Raw genomic sequence first — 17,469 nt, 5'->3', positions numbered from 1 at the left:
ATGTTCTGGGACCATTGCTTCACATCTGTGGTGGGTGTCTTTTCTTTGGGGAAACTTACACAAGGAAGGTTAGTAGAATAAACTACAGTCCCCATTTCTGCAACTGATCTTGAGGCCACAACTGAACTCACCCCACTCTTCGAGAATCCATTTTAGTCCCTTCAATTTCAACTACCATTTCTGCTAGTCTGAGTGGCTCTTAGGGTAGGATGACTCAGACCCTTATCCCTGAGGGTCCAAGTCCCTGGTCAAAGGCTGTGGCTGCTTCACTTGTCCTTTTATTATCAAAATTGGGCAGAAGAGTAACAAAATATGCCCAAGTAGATTTACTAGCCAGACATGTTCCGTCCTGCTTCTGTTGTCTAACAGTGGCCCTGCCTTCTGATGAGAATTAATTACCCCTGTCAGGATAGTGCTTTTTCTTCTTGCCTCATATCCCCTGACGTGAGGAGCCTGGGTGGCAACCATAGTTTAATATTTGTCTCCTTGTGGAAGTGTTCTCCCTCTGGGAACCAGGTTCTCTAAATCCACAGAGCCCCAGTTTCTAGAGATTCCCCAAGTGGGTCACTGGGAATAACAGCTAATGGGGCCACTCTTGCTTCTTCTCCTTGCTTCCTAGAACCATGTATTTTGCCTGCTGGGGACATACTATCATATTGGCTGTTGACTTTTAGTACATATGTTGCATCCTAGAGATGGCATCCCAGCCTTACAGGGTGTCATCTCTGAGCCGGTGCCTTATCTGTACCTTCAACGTGTTGTTCATTCTTTTAGACCAACAGCTTTTGGATAGTATGGTGTATAGTATGACCAGAGGATCCCATGGTTAAGTGCTACCATCTCCTTTGCTATGAAATGGGCTCCTTGGTCTGGTGCAATATTATGTGGGCTGCCGCTTTGTTGGATCAAACACTCTGCAATAACGGTGGTAGCTAAGGCATTACTGGCAGGAAGGGCAATCCCATGCTTGAATATTTGTTGGTCTCATCCAAAACCACTTTTAGAGTAGAAGGGGTCCAGTGCGTTCAACTTCACACCAATGGCTGGTTGGTCATCTTAGGGATGATGCTGTATTGGGGACTCAGCATTCTTCTCTGTTGCTGTCAGGTTGGATATTTGACAGTAGACAGTAGGCAGTATCAGCCTTGGTGAGCGGGAAATAATGGCGTTGGGCCTATATATAGCCTCAATCTCTGCCACCGTGGCTACTCTATTCATGTGTCCTCTGTGCCAGCGCTGGGGAGACCAATCACAAAGAGACTGGCTGAAGTTAAAGCAAGTCTGTGTTGGGAATCCTACTAGGAGGACTTACAGGACTCAGCATATAGTTGCACTCATGTCTATGATTTATTACCACAAAAAGATACAAAGTACAATCAACAAAGGGGAAAGGCATATGGAATGAGGTCCAGGTATACATTTCTAAGAGGCCCCTCTCCAGCATCACACAGGACATGCTTAAGTCCCCCAGCAGTGAGTTTTGTTAACACGGGTGAAATATTCTCTACTAGAGAAGCTTATTAGCGACTCAGTGCCCACGGTTTCTATTGGAAGCAGTCACATGGGCACCCTCTGCCTAGCATGTACCAGAATTCCAGAGTCCTAGAAGGAAGGCAGGTGTTCAGCATAAACTCTTGTTGTTTGCATGGTTCAGGCACAGTGAGCCACTTTTGCTGGTTAGGGCAGTGGGAACTCTACTGAGATCCATGTTCCCAAGAGTCTACATATTTTGACCTCCTGACATTTTGCCTTCACTTTGACATAAAGATGATGAACAAATGCATTGTCCCAAACTCTGCCTATTGGGAACGTTCCCCATCACTTTTGTCTTTTAAGGCCACTCCTGAGTGGGGCTGCAGTGTAGCCATGGTCCATTTTCAGCTTCAGCAGTGCCCAACAGTTCTTGAAGTGTTGATACTCCTCTTTGTCAGTTTATGATTGCAAAATGGCCATAGATACTTTAGGGAATCACTGCAACGCTTGCTTGCTGTGGATGTGCAGGCCCTTCTTCCTTTAGCTTTAGCTCATAATCTCACATTTTTGGGATATGTCTATCCCTAGCTATTTTTAATTCCTATTGCTTCCTATTTGATAACATGAATTATTTATGTGTTTCTAAATTTCCAAACCTATTAGGTTTTTATAATTTTGCTTTTTAGTTATTGATTCTAACTTTATTGTTTTGTGGTTAGAGAATCTGGCCTAATGATACCAATTATTTGAAAATTGTTGAGCATGGTTTTATGTTCACTATTGTGGGTCACTTTTCATAAATAATACCTGTGAACCTGGAAAGAATGCTGGAGCAATGCTGCCGTTGGTTGCAGGATTCTAAATTTGTCCATTAGGTCGAGCCTGTTGTGTTAAAATCTGTATCTTTATTGATATTTTTTGTCTGTTTGCATTATCAATTAGACAAAGATACATTCGAATCTTCCACTGTGTTGATAGATTGCCTTTTTTCTCCTAAAGTTCTGACAGATTTTTCTTTTCCATATTAGGAGGTTATGTTTTTAGGTTCACACAAGTTCAGAATTGTTTCTTCCTGGTAAATTGAACTGTTTGTCATTTGTGACTCTATCTTTAGAGTCACCCCTACTCCCCTTATGTAACTATATCTGCTCCATTTTGGTTAGACTGGTATATGGACGCTTACCTGTTTAGATACAAATTTTTCTTGTTTTTCTTCTTTGGGTTTCACTGGGTTTTTTGAGTCTGTGCAGTGGTTTCTTTCATCAGCTCTGGAAATTCTCTGCCATTCTCTTTTCAGGTTTCACCTCTGCACCTTTATTCATCACTCTCTTCTTCTTAAATTCTAGTTAAACTTGTTAGAATATGTTCCTCAGTCTTCCATATCTCTTAACCTGCTTTTCATACTTTCTCTGTCTCTCTTTGGGTTACATTCTAGGGAATTTCTTCGGTTCTATTTCCCAATTCACATATTTTCTTTTTAGCCATGGAATTCATACATTGCACTTATAATTTTAGTCAATGGATTTTTCTTTTTTATTTTTTTTAAGTTTATTTATTTAATTTAATTAATTTATTTATTTCGGGAGGGAAAGAGTGAGCACGTGTACATGTGACCAGGGGAGGGACGGAGAAGGGGGAGAGTGAGAGAGAATGTCCCAAACAGGCTCTGCATTATCATCGGGAGCCCAATGCCAGCCTCGATCTCACAAACTGTGAGATCATGACCTGAGCCAAAATCAAGTGTTGGGCACTTAACCCACTGAGCCACCCAGGTAGGTGCCCCTGGATTTTTCATTTCTAGAAGTTCCATTTTGATATTCTAAAAATCTGCTTGGTAATTTTTAAAACGTTTTGTTAAGAAACATTTAATAATTTTCTCAGTAATAGTTCAGCAAACACCCTTATACGTACCACCTGCATTCATTAGATGTTAACATTTTTCCATATTTGCTTTATTTATCTTTTATTTAGCCATTTCAGAATTGCCATTCACTCCTAAATACTTCAGCTTGTATCTCCTAAGGATACTGACATTGTCTTACTCAACCATAATATCAGATCACAACCTGGGTAAGATTTTACAGTCTCTTGCTCTTACCTATATTTTTAATACTTTACATTTTTTTCTTTAAACATTTATTTTCTGTTTTATTTCTGATCATTCTGTTAACTTCAGTCTTTGTGGGTCTTCTAAATGATACTTTCTGTGTTTTATGATTTGAGGCTGGAACAACTTATTTTTTGCAACTTTTTCTTTTGGAATTATTGAGTCATACAGGTTCCTCCTGCAAGGCTTTGTTTGCTTTTGTCTGGTAGCTGGGGCCACTACCAGCCCAGGATGACTTTTTTTTTTTTAAGATTTTATTTTTTTAAGTAATCGCTACACCCAACATGGGACTCAAATTCACAACCCTGAAATCAAGAGTTGTATGCTCTACCAACTGAGTCAGCCAGGCACCCCACCCCACCCCCCCACCCCCAACTCCCCAGGATGACTTCAAATTCTTGGTTTGACTCTTTCTGGTCCATCTATCAGGTAATGTGAATTTGGCATGAAAATCTTATGTGAAGGTTGTGGTTATAAAGTCTCAGGAGAAAAAAATTTATTTTGGACATCAAGTTTTCCTTGTCAGGTGAGGGGACCTTAATTCTAATTTACTCTCACATCTGGGTTTTTGGAGTTCCAGCTTTATTATAGATATGGATGGGGTGTCTTGTGTGTCCATCTGACGAAGAAAGCAGACACTTAATGTCACTTTGGCAAATACCATCAATATTGGCAAAAAATGTGTTCTGTTTTCTTCCCACATTGCCCATGTCACTTAATTTTGGGGCCTTTGTGAATTCCTTGAATACTTGCTAGCCTATTGAATTAAGTAAAATTAATGTTTTTATATTTCATCAAAAAAAATTTTTAATGCTTATTTATTTTTATTTTTGAGAGAGAGAGAGACACAGACAGATGGATGCGAGCAGGGGAGGGGCAGAGAGAGGGAGACACAGAATCCAAAGCAGGCTCCAGGCTCTGAGCTGTCAGCCCAGAGCCTGACATGGGACTTGAACCCATGAACCATGAGATCATGACATGAGCCAAAGTCGAACACTGACCAACTGAGCTACCCAGGTGCTCCTCAAAATCTTTAGATGTTTTCTGTTAGACTGTTGGTCAGGGTACATATTTTGCCATGTGGCTGAAACAGAAGTTCTTCTGTAAAACAGAACATATTTTTTTAATGTGTTGTATTAAATGCTATGGAAAGAATATTATAGAAGGAAAAGCAAGATATAAAGAGACAATTTATGCATAAATATATCATCATTCTTGACTTCATGAAAATGTTGATTCAAAATAAAAGGCTTTTCCTCACAAAAAAAAAAAACTTTAAAAATATATTGGTTTTAAAGAGAATTAAAATAGTTAAAGATTGTGGTCTTTTGAATCCTGTCAGACCTGGGTTTCCATCTGAGTGCTCTCTCTAGCTGTGTGCCTTTTGATGATTCCTTTAACTTAGCATTTTTTAATCTGTATCATGGAGTGAGGGCAGTTTTGCAGATCAAAAGAGGTAATATATGTAAAGGGCTCAACCTGGCACCTGACACACAGAGTAAATGTTAGCTGGTTTTAATTTTAGCCATTCTCTTTCCAGAAGTGCTCAAGGTGTTAATATAGTGTTAAATGTGAAATATCTCACATTATACATGTAATAGTGTAAAACTGAATATGGGTATGTGGGAGACACAACCATAAAGGGAAAAGCAAGAAAGGCTCCACAGTATCAGAAAATGAAGAGGAGGGATGCCTGGGTGGCTCAGTCAGTCAGGCGTCTGACTCTTAGTTTCAGCTCAGGTCATGATCTCATGGTTCATGGGACCAGGCCCCATGTTGGGCTCTGTGCTGACAGCATGGAGCCTGCTTAAGATTCTCTCTCTTCCTCTCTCTCTCTCTCTCTCTCTCTCTCTCTCTGCCCCTCCCCCCCAATAAATTAAAAAACTTAAAAAAAAAAAAAAGAAGAAGAAGAAGATGAGGAAAGCAGTATGAAGTTTGGCAGGTGACCAAAACTAAGAAGGCCCTCTGGCTCCCCTCAGCTTTCTAAAGACTTGGATGTACTAAGTATATTCTCCACTTTAGCTTTTTCTTTTGTGTTCCCTTTTGTTAGTTCAGGAGCATATATATCCCTACCCCTTTGGGTCAAAGGGAATTCTGACTTCCTGTGGCCCAGGGGAACTGCCTAACACATTTTAGGATAAGGAAGCTTATGCCCTTATATAGGGACCTCAAGGATAGTTAGGGATTTTCATTCTCACCTGTTCAACAGGGAACCGTTTGGCATCCCTAGAGTTCTGGACGTGCCTTATTAGAAAAGAGACATAGTTGCATTCTTCTGAATAGAAAAATTTACAATAAACAGGAATACAGAAATATATACCATGCAGCATCAGCATATATCAGATAATATGAAGCATTTAGACTTTTTTCCTCTTCCCCCTGGTAGGGCCTCAGTGTAATTCTTATATAACTTTTCATTAGGCTCCAATGTAGAGCGTCAGAAATAACAGGAAATTGTGTAGCCCACTCCCATCTAACCCTTTGCTCATATTTTTGCATGCCGAAAGACAAGAAAAGTGTGTCTTATTCATTGTCTTTATATATTTCTCTTGGTACTACTGTTGTCGCTTTAGTTTTTTAGTAAAGGAAATTGGCTTATTTGAAATGTTTGCCTTAATCCTCTATGGAAATATCAGTTTACGGGAAGGTTAAGGCAGCTCATTTGGGCCCCTCTCAGAGTCTCTGCTGCAATTGTCGGAAAGGAAACCCCAGGGAAACCCCCGAGCACAGGCTTCACAAGAGCAGTGGCTGCGCAGAAGACAACACTCTAGATGCTTTATCAGGTGCTGTCTGGAGAGCAGAAATAATGGTCTGAAGGTAAAAATGCTGATGTCTCCACTTTCCCAACTTAGCACAAACATCTTCTTTATCTTTGGTGGATTTTGGTGCCACAGAGGCGGCTCCAAGAAGCCTTAAATGCAAGTGTGATTGCTTTTACATCCTGGCTTTGAAAGCATGGTGTTTGGGGATTTCCTTGACTTGAATTCATTCATTCATTCTTTCTTTCTTTCTTTCTTTCTTTCTTTCTTTCTTTCTTTCTTTCTTCTTTCTTTCTTTCTTTCTTTCTTTCTTTCTTTCTTTCTTTCTATTTTTTTAAAGGGAGTAGATTCATAGCATCCACTGTCAGTGCCATTTCCCTTTCTGTGATGACTTGTTCACTGTTTACATGAAAGGTTTCAGGAAGTAAGAAATGTAAACATAAATAGATATATGAACAAATAAATGAAAAGCTATGCTGCCTTTGTCACATAGCGAAAAGGTGTGACTATAATGGGAACACAGTAGCTGTCTGATTAAAACTTTAGGATTTTTCCTGGAAACTTTGAAACATGTCTGACTTTTTCTTTTCCTTTTTATTTTTTTTATTTTTATTTTTTTTAACGTTTATTTATTTTTGAGACAGAGAGAGACAGAGCATGAACGGGGGAGGGTCAGAGAGAGGGAGACACAGAACCTGAAACAGGCTCCAGGCTCTGAGCTGTCAGCACAGAGCCTGACTTGGGGCTCGAACTCACGGACCGCGAAATCATGACCTGAGCCAAAGTCGGCCACTTAACCGACTAAGCCACCCAGGCGCCCCTCTTTTCCTTTTTAAATAACGCTGTGAAAAGGGAGAAGTGGTACCCTAGAATGCCATGCTTACACTGGAACTTTGAATGTATCATCATCCTACTCACTGCAGGTGCTGGTATGAAATACTATCATTGCTGAGGCTTGCTTGCCTACTGACATGTCCGTCCTTTGGAAGCCCCAGAAAGTGATTTGTAAATTATTTGCTTCTTGTCGCCATACAGTTGTTTTTTTTTTTTTTAAGTTGTTGTTTTTGTTTTTTTTGCCATCTTAACCATTTTGAAGTATATAGTCCAGTGGTGTTAAATGCATTCATAATGTCATAGAGTAGTCCACCCTTATCCACAGGACGTATGTTCTAAGACGCCCAGTGGATACCTAAAACTGTGGATACACCTTATGTGTAGTTTTTTTCCTATACATACATACCTATGATAAAGTTTAATTTACAAATTAGGCACAGTAAGAGATTAACAATAATAAAATAGAACAACTGTAACTATACTGTAATAAAGTTTGCAAATATTCGTGCTGTTCTGATTTTGTAATAATCAGGGCAGGCTAAACATTCACTATATTAAGACCATGCATGTCCCCAGACCTAGTTCTTTGCCTAGGTCTGGTTTTCTCAGTTGTGGTGATAAACCAAGTATTACTGATATTATGCATCTTATGTGGGAAATGTCTGTGACTCTAGGTATCTGATCATCCTTGAGAAATGACAGCACAGTTGGCGTAGTAACTTTTGAAAATAACCATTGCTAACTTGATGATTACCACTTGCTTAAAATGAATTGTAAAACTAAAAAAAAACAAGACTATGTGAATGTAGTCTCTCTTTTTCAAAGTACCTTATTGTACTGTACTCACCCTTCTTGTGTTGTGAAGTGATAAATACCTACATGATGAGATGAAGTGAGGTATGTGATGTAGGAATTGTGATGTAGCCCGAAGCTATTATTGACCTGACAATATGTCCGAAGGAGGATTCATCTGCTTTTGGACCATGGTTGACCACAGGTAACTGCAACTGTAGAAAGCGGAAACTGCAGATAAGAGAGGGACTACTGTATAATCATCACCTCCATCCATCTCCATAACTCTTTTCATCTTGTAAGACCGAAACTCTACATCCATTCAACAATAACTCCCCTTTCTTTCCCCCTTCACTCCAGCCCCTGGCGGGCACAATTCTACTTTCTGTCTCTGTGATTTTGACTACTCTAAGTATCTTGTATAAATGCAATCATATAGTACTTGTCCTTTTGTGACTGGTTTATTTCATTTAGCATAATCCTCAGGGTTCATCCATGTTGTAGCAGATACCAGAATTTCCTTCCTTTTCAAGGCTAAAAAATGTTCCATTGTATATATACACCACATTTTGCTTCTCCATTCATCTGCCCATGGACACTTAGGTTGTTTCCTTGTTTTACCTATTGTGAATAATGCAGTGAATATGAATGTACACATATCTCTTCCAAGACCCTGCTTTCAGCTCTTGTGGGTATATACCCAGAAGAGGAATTTCTGGGTCATTTGGTAATTCTATTTTTAATTTTTTGAGGAACCTGCAAACTGTTTTGCACAGAGGCTGTACCATTTTACTTTTCTACCAATAGTGCACAAGATTTCCAGTTTCTCCACATCCTCATCAACTTGCAGTTTTCTGTTTTATTTTTTTTAAGTTTACTTATTTTGAGAGAAAGAGAGCGAGCAAGCACGTGTGCACATGAGCTGGGTAGGAGCAGAGAGAGAGGGAGAGAGAATCCCAAGCAGGCTGTAGCATGGAGCTGTCAGCACAGAGCCCGATGTGGGGCTCAGTCTCACAAACCAAAATCATGACCTGAGCCGAAACCAAGAGTCAGAGGTATAACTGCCCGAACCACCCAGCTGTGCCTGGGTTTTTTTTGATAGTAGCCATCCTCATGGGTGTGAGTTGGTATCTCATTATAGTTTTTATTTGCATTTCCCTTCTAATTAGTGATGTTGAGCATCTTTTCATGTGTTTATTGGCCATTTGTTTGTCTTCTTTTGAGAAATGCCTATTCTAGTCCCTAAAACACCCATAATTTTATTAAAAGTAAAACAAGCAGTTTTTTCAGTGTTTGGAGGCAGTTTTAAATGACAGGTAAGAACTCAGGTTCAGCAGTTGGACAGCTCCAGGTTGGCATCATGGTTTTACCAGCTGTGTGACCTTGATTGATCAAGTTACTTCATTTCTCCAGGCTTCCGTTTCTTCTGCAAAATGGGGAGAATGGTTGAATCTGTCTCACTGAGGTTTTTTGGGATCACCTAAGCTAATATTATAGATGTCAAATATATGGGATAGTATTTGCACTATAGTAAGTATTTAATAAATATTAGCTGCTCTGTTACTGGAATCATGAACAGTCTTAAAAAACACCTTTTATATGTTGGTTCCCTTCCTATTCTGGTAGAAGTATAATTCATTGCATTCTTGAGAATTTTCACTTGTTTTTCCAGTTCATGCCTACTTACTGTCTCAGTCACTGTAGTAGTAGGTGAAACAATGTGGAATTGCAACTTTTGTAGGTTATAAACGATGACTGTCAGCAGTTTCATGTGATTCAACCTAATGCAATGGAAACTATTTGAATGTCTAATATATGCCAGAGTGCCTACTGTGCTATTTCATTCATTCTTCCCAGCTTCCCCTTAAAGTACATCTTATTTTCCCCATTTTGGGATGGGAAGACTGAGGCTTCTCAGAGATGAACAGACATGCCTGAGTTTACCCAACTAGTAAGTAGTGAAGCCAGGTTTCAAGCTAGATCTTGTTGAATCCAAAGCCCATTCATTTTCTTTTCTTCACAGTTTTTGTTTTAATCCCAGTATAGTTACCATGTAGTGTTATTGTAGTTTCAGGTGTACAGTGTAGGGGTCCGCCACTTGCATACAACGCCTGGTGCTCATCAAAGCGCACTCCTTAGTCCCCATCACCTGTTTCACCCACCCCTCACCCTCCTCCCCTCTGGCAAGCGTCGGTTGTCTACAGTTAAGAGTCTGTTTCTTGGGACACCTCGGTGGCTCAGTCAGTTGAGTGTCCGACTCTTGATTTCAGCTCGGGTCACGATCACAGGGTTGTGGGATCAAGCCCTGCATCAGGCTCCTCCTGCGCTCGCTTGCTCTCTCTCTCTCTCTCTCTCTCTCTCAAAAACAAACGAAAACAAACAAGCATCTGTTTCTTGGTTTGTCCCTCTCTGTCTCCTTTTTTCCCTGTGCTCATTTATTTCTTAAATTCCACATGTGAGTGAAATCATATGGTATTTGTCTGTCTCTGACTTATTTCACTTAGCATTATACTTTCTAGCTCCATCTATGTTATTGCAAATGGCAAGATTTCATTCCTTTTTATGGCTGAATAATATTCCTGTGTGTGTGTGTGTGTGTACGTACATACCGCATCTCCCATATCGATTCATCATTTAATGGACATTTGGACTGCTTCCATATCTTCGCTATTGCAGATAGTGCTGCTATAAACATAGGGTTGCATGTATCCCTTTGAATTAGTGTTTTTGTATTCTTTGAGTAAATATCCAGCAATGCAATTGCTGGATTGTAGGGTAATTCTATTTTTAACTTTTTGAGGAACCTCCGTATTTTTTTCCCAGAATGGCTGCAGCAGTTTGCTTTCTCAACAGTGTACGAGAGTTCCTTTTTCTCCACATCCTTGGAAATCTCGGTTTTTTTTCCTTCCAATTTCTATAACCTGAATAGTTTCAGAAACACTCCTCCCCTATCTCTGTGGCCGATGAAGATGAAAGTTAGAGAAACTACATTATTTCTTCTTAGGTGCTGGTGATTTGGGTTTTCTTCAATACAGTGAGCATATGTGGTAGTTCTGTGTTCATGTACATTTTGTGCTTTTGTCCCTCTTTTTCATATTTGGGACATAGCATGTGCAGTATGGGCTACAGTCACCTTGGCTCTTTCAAAAAGGTGCCGTAGGGTGAAAATAAGTAATTCAGGCTCTGCCTTCAACCCATTTCTCATGGCCACCATCATGTTCATCCTTTTGTGATCATCTGCTCTGTGCAAGGAGTGTGCTAGGTGCTTTACCCACAGAATCTCACTGTCCCTATAGGTATATAGAGTAAGGGCTAAAATCTTGTACAGGATGGAAGGAAATAGGCTAAACTGGATTATATGATGTAGCCAAGAGCATAAGACCCTTTAGTCTGTCTTGCTTCAGGGGCCAAGTCTTTTTTTACCATACCCATTTCCTCCCATTCTTAGAAATGGCCTCCTAGAGGGGAAATAAGGACAGCCTCTCTACAGAATACTCTGTAGCACACTTGGGTGTGTTATCCCCACTGAATTTTCTCAGTCCCTTTCCCCCTTCCTCTCCCCCTTTTCTATTTCTTCTTCCTTTGCTCCCTCTGTCCCTTTCTTCCTCCCTTTCTCCCACCCACTCTGTCTCTCTTCTTCTCTCCCTCCCTTCCTCCTTTCCTTCCATTTTTCCTTCCTTCCTCTAAACATACCTAATGAAGTTGAAATACCAAGATTAAGAAACTACTTAATGTATTTCCTGAAGAAAATTGGATTCTTGAGATATTCCCATTTGATTTTTTTCCTTGGCACTAAAAATTGTCTCTAATTTTAATTTGCTTTCAGAGAAATTACCATCTTTTAAAATATGCTACTAAAACAAGTTAGATTGAATTCTATCAGTTTTTAAAAGAGTGACCTTCTCAGTCTTTTAAATAATAAAATTTGGAAGTAATTGCTTGATATGTGAGTTCAGGAGAATGACATAACATGTTTTGAGTTCTAAGGACAGCCTGTTTGACCTCGCACCCTATTTATTCCTAAAGTAGATCGCCGGAACCAACTTTCTTCCTCAGTCCAGCAAAAGTGTTGGTGAAAACTCTTCTGTTTGCAGCTGGAGGTGGCGCTTTTTTTCCTTTGTTGTTCCATTGTTTCCTTTAGGGTGAGGGAGAATAATTAAGGGGAACATCTTTTCTGAGCAGCTGGAATCAAATTCCAGCTGACTGCAGCACCTGCAACGATGGCACCTCTGCCTCTGGGTGGCAGGGTGGGATGCCAGCCGTGGAGCCCGCGACAGTGGGCTCCCAAGTACCGAGACGCGGCCGCACCGCACCGCTCCAGCCCTTCTGTGAGCTTCAGATGGCAGCAGTGCCAGTGACTGCGAAGTGTCTGTTTTAGACTAATTAGAGGGATGATTTGTGAAACAGTGGCTATTTATTTAATTAATCACCAGCACAAAGCCGTAAAGCCCATATTTTAAAAATCCCTGTTAGTTTGCCATGTGGTTAATAGATTGGGGCACATTAAAAAGTGACATGGTGATGTATTAAAAATGTTCCACCTAAGGTTCCTTCAGAAAGGAATGGAAGCCGTCTGCTTTCAGATGCTGAAGTGGAAACTGCCAGCATTTGACCTGTCAGAGGTTTTAATGTTTGTAAAAGGCATTTATCTTTTGAATAGTGTCTTCCTTAGGGCATCTCCTCTTGGAATATTTCAAAATACAAAAATGTGTGTAGAATAATTTACAAAATTATAATTAAAGGGAATTTTGTTAGTTTTCTTAACAACGAGGTACTACTGTGTTTTTCCCATTAGATTACACTGTGTTTACTCAGCATAGCAGTGTTTGTTCTATGGTATTCTTTTCCATTTTGGGGAAAGGGAGTCACTTAATTAACTAAGTAATAAATGCAATAGTGTTTTTGTTGCAGCTGTCAGAATTGCATTTTGTTCTGCCCTTGTATTTTTTTATCTGATGGGTACTGGATAATTGCTATACTTGCTCAGTCTCAGCTCAGGTGAATTGTCATTTTTGGATAAAGATAGAATTGACTTGTTCAAGAGATGACACTGGCATTAAGAATGAGTAGAAGTGACTTATATTGTAACAAATGCTAGTGGTTTTTACACACACAAACTTCTAGGTGATTTTCAGTATGCATAAATGTGTCTGTGCAAGGCATCCTGCATTTTAATAGTATTTGAAGCTAAACTTGGTATGCCTGTGATTCACTCTTATTTAAATATTCTGGATGGTCAATGTTCCTCGTAAGCAGTACCCCCAAATTTTAAGATTGTGTGTGAGAATGTGTTGCTCAGGTGGATGCTTGTACGGAAACTGTCCAGCTCTTAGGATTGTGTTTCTCTGCTGTGTTGTATAATTACCTGCTCTGTTAGAAAGGGAGCTGGAATAAAACATGAGGATGTTAATGCAGCCTGGAGCTGATGTGGTGGTGATGATTACAATGCAGATAAAGCATTTCTCATAACTGCCGTTGCCTACTGGAGCCTTTGAAACATCTGGACCTTTAATTGAAAAATAGTGTGGTGCTGTGCAAGGCAGACATGCTAAGTGAAGTCACTAATTTAGAATACAAAAATATAATTGATAAAGTGTTTTATTTACATTGTATTTAAATATTCATACTTTGTTATGCTTTGTATAACAGGGAATTACTGGGTTAAATTTTCATGAACATAGACAGTTTAAATGAGATAAATTAAGTGCAAATGTTAATGGAATTTTACACTGGAACCAGAAAACAGTTTGTTGTAAAAGTGTGCGTACTTTCGCATGTATTGGGGCCTTTTGTGGAAGGAAATAGGTGAAGTCCTATTCTTTGGATTTTGTGCTTGAGAATAACTAACCATCAGTTGGTAACATAATTGCATTTCATTCTTGTTATTGCTATCATATCTTGTTATTTAGTTAAAAAAAATAAAATGTTTCTTGGCATAATGGTAAATGGCTTTAATGGCAACATTATCACCCAATAAACCAAAGCCTTCCCCACCTCTCGGGGGCAGGTTATCTGAGCCTGCCCAGGAGAGCAGAAGAGCTGGTGAAGGGCGCGCAATTAACCTTTGTCCTGCATTCGCAGCAGGGGAACTGACCTAGCAGCCTTCCGAGGAAATCCAATTTAATTTAAAATGAATTTGAAAAGACAAATTAGCCATATCTATTTTAATAAGATAAAATCCCGACTCTCCCTATGTCTGGTTTAGTTAGGACCTCAGAGGAGATTAGACTAAGACTCGGGATGAACACGAGGGAAATAATGCCAGGGGGCTGAGGAGAGACCCAGGAGACCCAGGGACCCGAGTGCCTTGTCAGTTTCTGCAAGTGAGCAGGTCTTGGGCTGCCTGTTTCCACAGAGAGTTGCAACCTGAGATGAGCCTTTGTCTCATCAGACCTTTTGCTTGTGTTGGAGCTTGATGCCATGTTGATGTCATACACTGCCTGCCTGGCTCTCCAAGGACCTAATTGTTATTTGCCTCCTTTGTCATCATCAGAGCACCTTGGATACTGCCACCTGGGTAGCCACATTTAGTAATAGAATCACCTCACGATTCCTGATGAGACTCTTAATCCAGGAGTAAGGATTCTCTGGGGCCCCTCAGTTGGTACTTGGCCCCTGCTTTTTGAAAACTAGAGCAGAGGGTCCCACCTACCTACTCTTCATGGAGCTGGTGTTGCCTTATGTTTTACTTCTGAAACATAATCAGTAAAGATTTATCGAGCCCCTTCTGTGAGCGCAGAGGCAAGGAAGTCTGAAACAGTTCCTGCCTTCTGCCTGTACACAAGAGGTAACACCAGAAGCAGGTACCCCAGTGTCCCTCCCTAGTAGCAGCTCCCTGTGGAGCTTTGCAGAGTTTCATGTGACAGGCAGAGCCACAAGAGGAGGGCCTTCCTGTGTGTCTCAGCCAGAAGGGTGTTTGAGGCTCACTGTCCAGGACTTCCAGCCCTGACACGGTGGCTGCAGCATGAATCAGAAGCCATCGTGACCTTCCCTAAATACCCAGGCCTATCCGAGAGTTCTTCAGGACTAGGACTCAGCAAGGGGGTAGGGGTCTAGAGTGGAACAGACCTGGGTTTGCACGATGTTCCCCCCAGTTGAGAGATTTGCAGTAGCCTACTTCATGAATCTCTCATTCCTCAGCTTTAAAAGAGAGTGAGCTCACCTCACACCGGTCAGAGTGGCCAAAATGAACAAATCAGGAGACTATAGATGCTGGAGAGGATGTGGAGAAACGGGAACCCTCTTGCACTGTTGGTGGGAATGCAAACTGGTGCAGCCACTCTGGAAAACAGTGTGGAGGTTCCTCAAAAAATTAAAAATAGACCTAACCTATGACTTAGCAGTCGCACTGCTAGGAATTTACCCAAGGGATACAGGAGTGCTGATGCATAGGGGCACTTGTACCCCAGTGTTTACAGCAGCGCTTTCAACAATAGCCAAATTATGGAAAGAGCCTAAATGTCCATCAACTGATGAATGGATAAAGAAATTGTGGTTTATATACATAATGGAATACTACGTGGCAATGAGAAAGAATGGAATATGGCCTTTTGTAGCAACATGGATGGAACTGGAAAGTGTTATGCTAAGTGAAATAAGTCATACAGAGAAAGACAGGTACCATATGTTTTCACTCTTATGTGGATCCTGAGAAACTTAACAGAAGACCATGGGGGAGGGGAAGGGGAAAAAAAAGTTAGAGAGGGAGGGAGGCAAACCATAAGAGACTCTTAAAAACTGAGAATAAACTGAGGGTTGATGGGGGTGGGAGGGAGGGGAAAGTGGGGGATGGGCATTGAGGAGGGCACCTGTTGGGATGAGCACTGGGTGTTGTATGGAAACCAATTTGACAATAAATTTCATATAAAAAAAATAAAAGAGAGTGAGCTCGTCATAGGACTATTGGGGACAATAAATGAGACAATGTATGAAAAGTACTTGGACCCTGATAGGTGCCCAACAAAAGGCAGCCAGCACTTGTGACCCGCCCGTTCACAAAGGGGCTATGTTCAGAGGAATGGGGTCTTCGTACCTAGTCCCAACTCCCACTTAAGGCTGTCTGCTCTGGAGCTGGTTAGCTTTGTCCTGCTAGGCCAGTGACCTCATTGAGCAGTGTGACTCATGAAGAGCTTTTTATTTTTTAAACTACTCAATGCTGACAGTTTTATCTGGTGGATGTTGTTGTCCTCTCAGATTTATTTATTTATTTAATGTTTGTTTATTTTGAGAGAGACAGAGAGAGAGAGAGAGAGAGAGAAAAAGAAAGAGAAAGAATCCCAAGCAGGCCCTGTGCTGTTAGTGCGGAGCCTGACACGGGGCTCGATCCCACAAACCATGAGACCATGACCTGAGCTGAAATCAAGTGGCAGGTGCTCTGCTGACTGAGTCACCCAGGTGCCCCATGACCTCTCAGTTTTGAAGGTAAAATTTTCTGGGGTGCTTGGCTGGCTCAGTCAGTAGAGTGTGTGACTCTTGATCTCGGAATTTTGAGTTCAAGCCCCTCATTGGGTGTAGAGATGACTTAAAAATAAAATCTTAAAAAGTAAAAATAAAGTTTTCTGCCGCTACTTTTCCTTTCATTGTATCTGAGAGACATGTGGGATAAAGGCCTGATAGACTCTTTTGGGCTGCTTCTCAATTAAAATTTTTATATAGTTAGAAGTGATTTTTCTCAACCGGAAATGTTGTTCTAGATAGATAATAATTTAGTCCGTCTTTTTCTTGCTGCTGTTTGTATTTCAACATGCATTTGCAAACTGGTAAACCTAAACTTTCTCAGTTGGCTCTCTGCTGTTGTATCGTTTTCATAATGTCAAAAAGGTAATGTATTTTCTGATGTAGACAAGCCTCTTTCTGTCACCAGAGGTGCAGGTTCTTTGTGTGGCCTTTTCCTGCAGAGTAACACTACCCCAGCTATTTCACGTGCATGCTTCCAGAATGAAAGTGAATGTCGTCATTGGAGAAATGTAAAGCTATTTATTTCCATTTTGTCTGATGGTTTTACATTGTTTGTTAGGAGGTGCGTCAGGGATTTGAATTAATTATAATTACTGAAAAGACATATACTGATTAAGCAAATAAAGTAGTAAGCCCATTTGTGCCAAGGCCATCTAATTAAATTCTAACTTTGAATAAGCTAGATGTGCATGAAAGATTAATTTTAAGAGGTTTTTATGACTTACTAAATAATGATTCAGTAAAACTTTTGAATTATATCATTAAGAAATACTGAATTTTAAAGTGATAAAACACTTAGCCATGAATGTACTACTGTGTAGAAATTTGTGCGTTTTCAAAAACTGTTCAAAATTAAGGACACAATAAAAAATTTAAGTTGTATACCGACATTTTAAAAATTTGTAATATTTAATCAACTGAAGCCCTGCAAGAAATGAATATGATATATGCATTGGAATTACTTCCTTCAATATTTATACAATTTTATATTCTCAAAATACTTCACCATCTCTGGAATTAAATTGTCCTTGGGGGTAGTGGAGGGTT

At 40.3% G+C, this 17,469-nt stretch overlaps 1 protein-coding gene and 1 non-coding gene across 9 annotated transcripts in view; both read left to right on the top strand.

Moving 5' to 3' along the window:
* The window catches only part of MAPKAP1 (MAPK associated protein 1), a 245,090-nt gene that overhangs the window by 78,001 nt on the left and 149,620 nt on the right, over positions 1–17,469 (top strand). The gene's annotated exons all lie outside the window — the stretch shown is intronic.
* On the top strand, positions 7,667–7,796 carry LOC115500193. The gene has a single exon (XR_003964440.1). It is a non-coding gene; the product is annotated as a small nucleolar RNA SNORA72 (small nucleolar RNA).

Source organism: Lynx canadensis, chromosome D4 (genome assembly GCF_007474595.2).
Source record: "Lynx canadensis isolate LIC74 chromosome D4, mLynCan4.pri.v2, whole genome shotgun sequence".
Taxonomy (NCBI): domain Eukaryota; kingdom Metazoa; phylum Chordata; class Mammalia; order Carnivora; family Felidae; genus Lynx; species Lynx canadensis.
Note: the sequence above shows the minus strand (reverse complement) of the source record. Positions and strands in the feature narration are given on the sequence as shown.